Source organism: Protomyctophum bolini (genome assembly GCF_963924005.1).
Source record: "Protomyctophum bolini genome assembly, chromosome: 23".
NCBI lineage: Eukaryota > Metazoa > Chordata > Actinopteri > Myctophiformes > Myctophidae > Protomyctophum > Protomyctophum bolini.
The window spans coordinates 19,019,195-19,031,470 of NC_137884.1; positions in this window are offsets into that span (position 1 = coordinate 19,019,195).

Genomic DNA, 12,276 nt, shown 5'->3' on the forward strand with positions numbered 1-12,276 from the left:
GTAACTGAACAGTGACTCAACTACCTACCCACCCACCCACCCACTTGTCCCGATGCCATTTTTTCAGACAGAGTACAAGTACAAGTATTAGAATTTTAGTACTCGCCGATACCGAGTACCGATTCGAGTACTTTTTATTTTCGTTGAGTAACCACTTATTTTACCCCCTTTTTCTCCAATTTAATTTCATTGTCTACACTTGTCAGTTGTCATTTATGCTTGTAGATCGTCTGTTTTTGGCGATTTGCTGCAGTGTTGGGGCAGAATTACTGCCGTTGCATTCGTTCAGCCTATGTTTTGGTACTCCGGTCAGAGTATCGGGGGCCGGTTTAGAGTACCGAGTACGAGAACTTGAGGGTGGTATCAGCCCGAGTAACCGATACCAGTATCGGAACAACTCTAACACACACACCCCCCAAAAGAAAAATAGAGATGGGAGGAACAAGGGATGGGATGGGGGGGGGGGGATTAGCAAAGAAGAGGCAAACGGAAAGGAGGTCAAAATAATTTTGAAAAGAAGGCTGGGCTTCAGAGGAGAACCAAGGTAAAGTACCAGGATGACATGCGTTAATAACTCATAAATATTCTCCCTCACTGACCTCCCCTCCCCTCCTCCTCCTCCTCCAACAGCATTAGTGCTTCAAGGCATTGCGGTCCGGGTGAGGGAAAGTTCAGATATGTTCTGTGTTCTGTTTCGCTGCCTTGACAGAGTGCAAGGAAAGAACACAGACACGTGGCACGAGGAATTAAGAACTATTCCACACATCTAGACTCACTGGGACATGTGTGGGAACAAACACAGAGGGAGTTGAAAACTCCACTTTCTTTTTTTAGACTGTTATTATTAACTGCGCTATTTGTGTTGATTCTGCTATGTTCTCAGACACTCTAGGGAGTCTCTTTGGATGGGCCGAGAATACACTGTGAAATCCTGACTGTTCATTTAACTCTGAGAGTTTAGAAATGTAACCAATGTGACCCCATATGTACATTTGTACACTCTCAAGAGTTACAGCTTCACAATGGTTACTCTCAGAGTTACAAATGGATAAATCAACAGTGAATACTGAGGATTGCTAAATTGTGTCAATGTATTCTAATGTAGTTAACAAACTACGGTTTCTCAAACATTCTTTGAACACATGGTTAACACCGCATGTTTTACATGGGTAAAGGATGTGTTCACTGAAGACATTACAAATAACTCGTTATCAAGCAATTCAATAAATAGCCTATTCATACATATTTACAACACACCTGTTGTGCGTGTACACAATTGTGTAATGTATCACTGCAGTTTATTTTTTCATGTCCAGCAGGCAAAGGCAATGGGTTAGAGTTAGACAGATACATCAAGTCTTATCGCATTCGTCAGTGTCAGAGTGACAGTGACATAGCTAACAACCAATGTGTCCATTGAGAAGTGTAGTTCATTATCACAAATACAACCCATTGACTGACCTTTGGGCACAGAGAAGACAGACAAAGACGCAGAAAATAAGAATAAATCGCCATTCCAATATTGGTTGCCGATCAAGACATTGGCCAATAGGTCAAGTCAGGTTTGTCAATGCCACGAGTAGTGATGCATTCCCTCTCTCATCTCAAGTCACAACAGTCAGCGGTGATACCTGATTAATTGCCACATGTCAAAATTATGGACAATAACAAACGGCCTGCCAGACTGAGCCGGGAAAAGAGAACGCTTTAAAAAATATGCCTGGCCCCGTCCAAACTATATTTATCCAACTTTCCTTTGGTATGTGGGAGTTTTTCATTGTTTTTTAGGGCCAACAAATTACAGGAACAATTTCATCAGCATGGAATATTTTATGAAAAGCGCCTCAGTTAAGAGAGGGAACACTAAAGAAACTCGACATGGCTAGGGAGAGAACGTGAGCACAAGAAAAGGAAGCTGTTGCAGAAACAAAACATGTTTTCACGTTTGGAAGTAACAACAACATAACCATGGTAGGTAGGGTGAAGATAAGACTTCTTTAACAATTATTTTCTGACAACGATGTTCTGAGACTATCCTTCCCTTCTCTTCAGTCTCTCCCTTTCTCCTGTCTTTCGTCCCTTCAGGCTGTTATAAGCCGCTCTCTCCTGCATGTCCGGACGGGCTCGAGTGAGTCCCAGGTAAAACTGGTCACCTGAGTCTCTCTCCAGACCCCACCCCCACCCATCCGTGCTGCCCCTCCCCCACCCTCTCCCCTTTAGCTCACCTGCCCCAGAGGCAAACCCCCACCCCCCACCCCCACCTCCCCCATCCATCTGGCACACTGAATAAGGCTAGGAGAAACCGCCAAGGTGCTCCTCAACATTCTGCGCAGATGAAACATTGCATCAAACAATACCCCCACTGTTACAAAAAGTTTTATGTGAAAGAATAATACTTCTGCTCTTCTTCCTTTTGTTTTTCCGTTTCATGTCGTGGTCGATTCACAATAACACTGGGGGGTGGGGGGGGTTCATTTTGGAACAATCACGTTTTGTTGGGAATACGCGGCCGAGGGGGTTTCGGAACCCTTGGGACCACAACCAAAACAACGGTTAAGCTGCACATGTGTTAATGCTAAGACAATGTGATTGCTTTTCAGACGCCGAAACAGTGGAGTGAACACAGCGGAAATCATAAAAGAGAGAGGGAAAAGTGTGTGTGTGTGTGTGTGTGTGTGTGTGTGTGTGTGTGTGTGTGTGGGTGGGGGGGGGGGGTTAGTGGAAGAGAAGGAAAAAGCTAATTTCTGCTGACATGGACGGGTTGTGGGGACAGCGAGCCAGGGCAGTGGAGAGTGACAGAGCCACAATGGAGACACAATGGAGGGGACTCTCCTTCCCCTCCACCCTCTAGTCCTCCCCCCACCCCCCCCAACAGCAGCCATCCTCCACTCGCTTGCTCCCTGATCCCACCTTCACTTTGTGCCAGCCAGGCGACACACCAGTGGGCCAGGCCTCTCAAACAGAGCTACAATAAAACACTAATAAAAACACCAACCAGAGGGGCAAAAAGGGCACAGCAAGCAGGGACGTGCAGAGAGTGTTGGAGGGGCAGGGGCTGAAATCCCGTAAGAGGGCACTTTTGGAGCAAAATAGCAGATCAGCTTGTAGATCAGCTATTTTCGGGGCGCAACCCAGCACTCTTTAGCTAGTGGAGATGTGGTGTACTACATGGATTTCTAAACAAATTTGTTCAACGCAAAATACTGTGTTCAAGTTCAGGAGACTTCGGGGAAAAAAACAATTCTCCTCAATGCTGCTTCCGGCATGGCATGGAAAAGGAGTGGCATTTGCATTTCTTTCACCATAGTAAATGCTGCACTCGTGGTCTGGAGAGGGCTGAAGCCCCCGTTGATGTCTATGTGTGCACGTCCCTGAAGTTTAGACTTTCATATTTTGACGCTAAGTCAGGAGTAATTCCTTTCTCATACCTTACAGAAGTCATCCCCCCCCCTGCTATGGGCATGTCATTAGAGGCAAAGATTTTCAAACTTTTCAGAAATAGCAGATCTATGAGCATGAGATTATAGATATTGCTATTTTTGCTACATCTGACGTGCGATGAAGTATATATGGGTTAACAACAACACCACCACCACCACCTCCTCCTCCTCCTCCCCCTCCAGTTCTCTACCGGTCCACCCCTACACACCACCCCACCCCACCACACCCCGTCCCCGACCTGTTTATCCGCACTGTCGACAATACACGGCCCGCCGTTGGAGCGAAGCACCTGCTGCTTCCTGGTTCACAGCTCACGATCGGGGAGGCGTTTAGATAAACAAACTCTGTCTCGTTTAGGTTTGGGTGTTGACAGCAGTGCATTCCCGCTCGCTTTTCCCCCCACTCTAGCCTAGTCTTACGCAACCTCATGGTGCACTGGAGCTCCACATTCCTTCCTTTCTGTTTTTAGACCAATTAAACACTTAACCTATAGAATTTTATCAATATTGCCACCATATATTTCGGTGGGCATGTGTTTGTGCGTCTTCAGGTTGCTTTTCTCTGGCTGAAAATTGCTTGCACACAATATTTTGTGTGTTGTTCCGGATCATTCCCTAGACAAACTATCTATTAGAACCCTCCCATGTGCTATTAGGAGCAACGCCCTGACGGAAGAACCTTCGCCAACTGCATGAATAACAACATGGAAGCTGACATAAATCATTACAGACATTAGAGCCACGGGGCGTCACTGTTAGGTAACTTACAAATCAAAATAATTGAAGACAGAAAAGCTCTCGGGAAAAAAAAGTCATTAGCAATGCAGATTGATGATGCATTACCGATTCATATTTTAAAGTTTAAGCCAATTCAATACGTTGAAGCCCGTCACATCCTCCAAAGAAGTATTGCTGGTGTCTTTGTCTACCTACTTTGTCCTATCTGTCACTGGAGTTCAAGGTCTATTAGCGGCATGCTTATCTCCTCCTCCTTGCCATTTAGACAGCACTTAGGTAAATTAGAGCCTACAGTCAACAGACACTCTCTCCACGTTGTGGCACTGGCCCAAGCACCTCAGGCTGCCCCCATATAACATGACCTGTGCCTCCAACACCACTGGGCGTGCGAGCACATCACACAGTCACGTCTCTGCAGCACTATGGCTCATGTTGGCTTTTTGTCCGGCTACCTTAACTGAGGTTACATTTTCAGTGGGCGACTAGACACTATAGTCACGTGCTCACCGGAGAGCACAGAAAGTCACTCGATCTGGGCCGGTAGGTAGGCCAGGCTAAGGTTCCTCCTTCATGGCAAACTGTAGAAATCCATGTGACATCTGATCTCAGGCCAGCCATGACCTCTCTCTCCCTCCCTCCCCCCCCCCCCCCCCCCCCAAGCTGCTGCTGCTGCTCCTCTGTGCCATGGAAGAGGCAGCGGTCAACCCAGGCCATCATTACATCAGGAAAGAGTCTTTGCTATGAAAACACCAGCCGGCATCTCCGCTGCCCAACTCCAGTACAAACACTCCCAGGGCTCCCATGAGGGAGGTGGGGGTGGGTGATCTGTGGGAGTGGGGCGCGGTGGTGTGGGGTAGAACAGGGAACATGGGACAGAGTGGGGGTGGGTGATCTGTGGGAGTGGGACGGGGTGGTGTGGGGTAGAACAGGGAACATGGGACAGACAGCAGTGGGGGGCTGCCTGGGGGGTCACGATATTTTGGGTCAGGGAGACTAAAGCGTAAACCCTCTCGACCACCACAGACCAAACAAAAGGTGGCATCCGTGTACATGCATAGCAGCCTGCAGACATGAACACATAATTCACCAGTGATGTGAATAGGTTTTCAATGTAATGAGTCCCGGGATGCAGGGATGGTCTTTTAGAAAAGAGTCCCAGAGACATTTTATGAGTCCCACTTCAACGACGTTAGGAATCATATCTTTTACAAATTGCAGCATTTAACTCCCATTTCATTTTATATGGTCAAATGTTGTTATATTCATGTAGAAAGAAGAAATTATAACAAAAGCTAGCAAAAAAAATGTACTGTACATGCAGAGTACAGTAGTGCATCCCATGGATGCAGACTTGCAGAGGTCGTTGTTTTATTAACTATAAACTGCGTTTTGGGATGCAAAATGCACCCTATTTTAATCTCTGCTTCACATTCGCAAAACATGCGTACAAAAAGACGTGAGATGCGGTTCCTGTGCATTTTACGCCACCGCTGATGCCTGAGCCTGCAAAGTGCATGAGCATCTCTATGAAATGCATTGGCCATGGAGGATGAGTGATAAGAGAATTTGATCAGAATAGATAGCTTGTGTGGATTAACTACTAATGAGATGGGAGGTAGATACTAGTGAGGGAAGCAAAGAGGGGAGGCCATATGAGGGTTGCACTAATTGTCTTTTGTCACTTCCAAATAATTTCTCCAACTTCCTGGGGTGCTATAGATCATACATGGGCAACTGGCGGCCCCCACCTTCACTTGAAATTAAATACAAATTCCAATTAAAAAAAATATTTCAATTTAAACATAGCAAAAATAGCAGATCTACAAGCTCAAAACGCGTCGTACTGCGTATGTGCCATGTGGCCCCTCTGGAGTGAGTGTGGAAATATAGTGGCCCTCTCCAACTTCAAAGTTGCCCACCCCTGCTATAGATAAACCACTGCACAGTCAGAGGTCTGTGCTCATGAATGACTGGACACAGCAGGCTTATTTACCTAACAAGGGGTTGTCTGATTGGCCAGTGGGGGACAATGGCTTGTGACATCACACAGAGTTGAGAACTAAGGCAGAGTTCTGTGTAAACAGCCCAGAGGCACTGGGCACTAGTCAACTAACACAGAGATATCGCTATTGGTTGGCTAGCTACACTAACTGTTGCCACAGTGTACATAATGCATAGCCAGTCTCTCTCTCTCTCTCTCTCTCTCTCTCTCTCTCTCTCTCTCTCTCTCTCTCCCCCACGAACAGGGGTGGTCTTTTAGATGGATCCCATGGACGTTAGGAGTCATATTTTGTTGCAGCATTTAACTCCCATTTTCATTTTATATGATTATAATACAACCGGATATATTCATGTTGAGTTATGCAAACAGTGCAAAATATATGCAAACATAAAGTAAATTAAATAGCACCAAATTACAGTACAGTGCTGAGTACAGTAATGCGTCCAGGGGACCCCCCAGAAAGGTCCACAGATGGGTCCATTATCATTTAACGATTAAACGATTAAATTATCGTTTTGGGATGCAAAATGCACCCTTAGCATCGCTGCGTGTGTACGATTTACTTTCTTATATTTGCATTTTATTTAGTCTTGAGATTGGACAAGAACTGCAGTCATATGAGGTAGACAGATGTTAATTTTAAAAAAAAAAGAACACTGCAGATGAATAAAACTCCACTGCTGTTATTTCATGTTTTGTTAATAAGCGTCTGATACGTGACTGATGCCAAGGGTGACAGTCAATACACACTCTTCAAACACACCCTCGCGGACAGTGCCAAGATCCTGTCACCAAACACAAACTCAGGCTAATAACATGTCCCTTGGCACTGCAGCCAAAAGCACAAAACACAAGCATCTGTCTAAGTCTATCTAGTCTTTCACTCTGTGGATTGGCGATGTGGTTAGAGGTGCCACTCATGCCATCAGTCACTTAGCGAACAACTCGGCTGATTTGGCCGAGTGCTGAGCTGTGAAGAGCAACACATAGGAGGGTTTCATGGGAGGTTGCAAAAAAGAAGAAAAAAGAAAAACTAAACTGTGACAGTTGTGTATTCACACAGGCTCATGCAAATGTGCCGTTGCTGCACTGGTAAAGTGTTCTTTTTTTTTTTTTTTGGCTTCTTCTTTTTTGACAGGTGAGGTTCAGTTTGGCCCCAGGCTCTGGGAGACGGCTATCCGTTAGAGAGGGGGCAACCAGGGGACAAAGCTGTAAAACATGTCATGAGAGCCGTGCATTATGGCAGAATTTACACTTTAACACAGGTGCTGCAAGGTGGAGTTTGAGGTACAGTACATTGAAAACCAAAGATCCAAAGAGGAAGTGCTTCTGTGAGCAAGCCGAAGTGCAATCCGATGGCGAGGCCCCATGATGATATGGCCGAGGTCATGCAAAAATAAATTCCCAATGTTCATTTAATTCCAAGAGTGTACAAATGGAACGGAATGGGATTTGGTTCCATTCGTACACTCTTTATTTTAACACATTTGTGGGGATCACAGGGGACTATACCAAGTGTGATCTTTATTTTATCCTATGTGATACAATAAAAAATATTCCAGATTTTATTTCCTCATGTTTAGGTCGGCATGGTAGCATGGATGACCCCATTTCCGTTTACAGGAAAGGATCTGCGATGTGGTTTGTTGTGGAAAAACAAAAAGTGACCTCCATACAACCTCTTCCCATCTCCCCAAAACCCTCAAGTTCCTTAACAACACTACATCATCCACCGACCACCGCCTCCACACACGCACTCTCATCCAAACCGTTGGTGAGTCCGTCATTCCCTGTGACACGTTCTGTCACAGACTGCGGCGGAAAAAACGCTCAGGTGCTCCCTAGGCGAACCTGTGAACTTTAACACTGCACTGCCTCCAAAATACCTTCCATGTCAGGTTATCGTCTGTAAGCACTAAGCTCTGTGTACTGTCTGTCTGTCTCACTCTTTGACAAACACAAGCTCGTCCAATCCCTACCCTGAATTGAAAACAAATAAATACCCAATGTTCCACAAACCTTGGCCAAGAAGAGAGCTGAATAAATCATGCGGGCATCAATTAATTCCCAGCCAGTACTGCTGTGGGAATCAGATTCACCACACACACACACACAAACACACTAAAGTACCCTGAGCGTTTTACCTCATCTTTTTGATGAATCTCTCAACATGGCAGCAGTCTCCCCAGTCTGTTGTTGTGCCGTGTGTGTGTGTGGGATGAGGGTTTAGGCACGTCGTCTGCTAGGCCGTCCAAGGAGGGGCCCCAGGGCACAGCTCACTAAAAGAGATAATTATCTTTTATCTGCAATGTTGTGACGGGAGATTACGGTTCAAATTTACGATTGTTAAGGAGACGCAGCGCAGGGCTGTTCTTTGGAAAGTGGTAGTAAGGGGTCCTTTCCTTGTCTGATATTGTTAGAGAACTCTCCCACAACAACACCCATAGCCATGAAGCCACAGAGTAGATCATCTTTCATGTTTAGCCTCTTCTTTTAAAACAAAGGAAGAGGGATACGGATATTAACCGCTCATTAAGAAGATGCGCCACAATTTCCACTAGAAATAGGCTACTGGTTTATTTTGACAGGTAGGTACGGTATGAGGTCAGGTGTGAGTTGTAATGTACAGTACATCTCACTAACCCACAACACAACCAACTACCCCACTTGTGGCCTGTATTATGACAACCACATATAGATGTCTCAAATACAGCACAGAACCTTGTGGAAAATGAACACACAAAATTCAAATGTAATAATATAATAGTCTATTGCAGACAGTTCAGTGTGCCAACATGCACGCAACAATTTGTGAGATATATGGAGACAGTTACCTTATTCATCCTTCCTTTCCTTCCTGGGAATTCCATGTGAGTTTCTGTGACGCAGCAGCACTCCATGAATTTGACTGGAAATCTGCAGGAAAGGCGAATGTTTGAGTGTTTAGCCCAATGGGTCCCAAACCTTTTCATGTCAAGGACCCCCAAATTGACACTAATTAGCCCCGCGGACCCCCATTTGAAGAGATATGACAGGGACTCCCATAAGAGAATATTTTTACGGCTCTAGCAGTGATTCTCAACCCGTTTAATTTCAAGTACCCCACAGTTTTACATTAATTTTAGTCTACAGACCTGCTGGGGGTCGGTCGACGTGAATTTCGTCCTGTTGAGAACCAGGCATGGGGCGCCCTTCCGCCCTCCGCCTAGCCCGCCTCGGTGCCTCGCCGTCGGGCTTCTCTCTTCTCTGCACCGGCCGCCGCGGTGGTCCATAAATCCGGGCTGGGAAAAGTTGGACATTGGCTGTGGAGACCCCATTTTATATTGTAAAATCAATGTTTATATAACTAGAATTTAGCTAAAGGACCCTAGGGGTCCCCGGACCCCACTTCGGGAACCACTTGTTTAGCCCGCCATTTTCTGGACCCTTGTTTGTTTACATACCACCGTCCCAAATAGGCCTACAGAAAAGGTAACAAGGGTTACTCGGTGATGTTTTCAGGGATATATGGGGTGTTGTGATAATGGACACAATAACATGTCACTTATACTCTACTCACCAACATTTCAGAAGTCACTTTGAAGTCAATGTTGTCGTGTGACAATGTGTAAAATAGCTTTAGCAAATGCAACTTGCCGCCCTCTGAGGGAAAACAAATGACGCACCGGGCTTAATTGGCTGACTACTGGCCGAAAACAACAACAGATATTTTCGGCGCGCGACGCTGTCCTACGATGAAAAGTGACGCCCGCTCTAAAATAAATGTTTGGCTGGAAAAGTATCAGCATTGTTTCCATAGCATTGATGGTTCTGGCACGCACGAGTAATATTTGTCATGATGTCACAGCCTGTCGTCTCGTCTCACGGAACTTCTGATCAAAGCGAGAATCCCGGTGTGACGGGTGTGTTACATTGAAATCAGTTCTGTGACTGTTTACTGCGGCTGCGCAGTTGACGAAAATACAAGGTACTCAAAGTGGGGTCCGCGGACCGCATATAATAACCGCGAAATAATAATAATAATAATAATAATAATAATAATTGCCTGTCTGTCTGTAATAATATATTTTCCCGCATAACTCTGCAGGAGTCTATAAGCCCTGCCAGTAGAGAGGTAGGCCTATGTCCATAATTTGGTTTAATATTTTCCACATATTTCGTTTTATAGTTTTTTAAATATTTACCTTTACTTAATGGCAATCTGATCTGAGACTTATGTCATAATTAGCCTATATGCCAATCCGACCAATATGTCTGAGTCTGGGGGGCTTTGTCAGAGTATCCATTAGCATTATACCCTTAACCCTTCTGTCTGTGTCCCTTTCATGCCCATATGGAGATATCTGTAACTGTCAGTCCTTGTCCCTTTTATGCCCATGAGCTCTGTGTCATCAGTATATGCCCATATTGGCATGCACATATATGCGGGCATATGCGGGCACACACACACACACACACACACACACACACACACAGAGTCACAGACACACACACAGAAAACATGTATAGTCCTTAGTGTCAATTTTCCTCTATAGGGGTCAACAATTGTACACTCTCTCTCTCTCACACACACACACACACACACACACTCACACACACACACACACACACACACACACACACACACACACACACACACACAGCCTCTGACTTGACCTCCATATATCTATGGGTATATGATGCTTGGATGGGGATCACTGGGGCATGACCAGACCGTGGGGCCTGAGATGAAGGTGGTACATCTCTCAAGAGCTTATACATCTATCATCATCCTCACCTGAAAGATGAGAGAGAGACAGACAGACACACAGACACAGAAAGAGAGATAGACAGGCAGGCAGGAGAGAGAGAGACAGAGACAGATCCACAGGCAGAGGGACAGAGGAGAGCGACTCATTGCTGCATTGATGACAGAGAGAAGAGGGGGGGGGGCTCTATATTACTCACCTGTGTCGTTCATTGGGTGCACGTCCGTCCAGTCACCCTGGGCAGACGTCCTGCAGGCAAACACCAGAGGAGAGGGTCAGGCAGAGGCCATGGGGTCCCCCCACGGGGCAAAGCTCTCCTCAATCCCTCCACACACCACAGCCATTCTCATTCCACATGCCCTTTTAACCTCGCTATTAAAACACAGGACAAATCGTCCGATTGGACACAGAAGCTCAGAAACAAATTATGCCAAATACCTGACTTCTGTATGGCCTTGCATGCTGCAGCTGAAGCATGGAAAGGGTCACAGCAATTGAATTTGGCATGCCACTTGTACAAATACATTCAATATTGGAAATGTGGTTTTTGAAAGAGTGCACGTGAAAGATCTTTTGGCCCAAAGCCCCGTTCGGAGCTGTGTGTGTAGAACTTTATACAGGCCTGTGGCATTTTGACAAAAGCTACCAGCGCACACCAGCTTGTTTTGGGCCAAAGTGTGTTACGTAAGAGGCCGCCCAATAATTCAAAGAGAACGACATGCAATTAATTTGGCCGCAAGAGGAGGCTGAAATCAGAGCCCGGCTAGATCCACGATGTTGTATGTCAATTTAAATGTAATCCATCTCGCGTTGTATAATGAACATCAGCTGTGTGGCTTTTCTTCTCGAAATGCTGCAACACTTAGCCTGGGACAGCACTCATCATGATCTTATGACTGTAGAATGTGTGACCTTATGATGTTTATGAATCACCACTAACAATTTCTGCTAATAATTCTCATTTGCGGCTAGCTGGCTTTTATACAGTAACTCAGAGTGTGGGCGACTATAGATTCCATTTGGTTCCATTTGTACACTTTCAGACCACTTTAACCCCCGATATGGTTAAGTTTTACGGTGTATCAAAGGCATAACCCCTCTAAGCCAGTGGTTTTTAACCAGTGGTCCTTGAGGAGGTTCCAGGTGGTCCCCAGTTAAACGATAGAGAGTTGGTAATTGATTGGACCCTTACAGATCTTTAACTCTTGAGTGTGTAAAATGAAACCAAATGGACCTGTACGGTAATTGTCATTTTGTCCAGTGTTTGCCTTGTTATCTCTCCTAATGGTACCACATCAATACAGCATGCAATTTTGGACAAAATCCAATCCTATCCAACAACAACAAA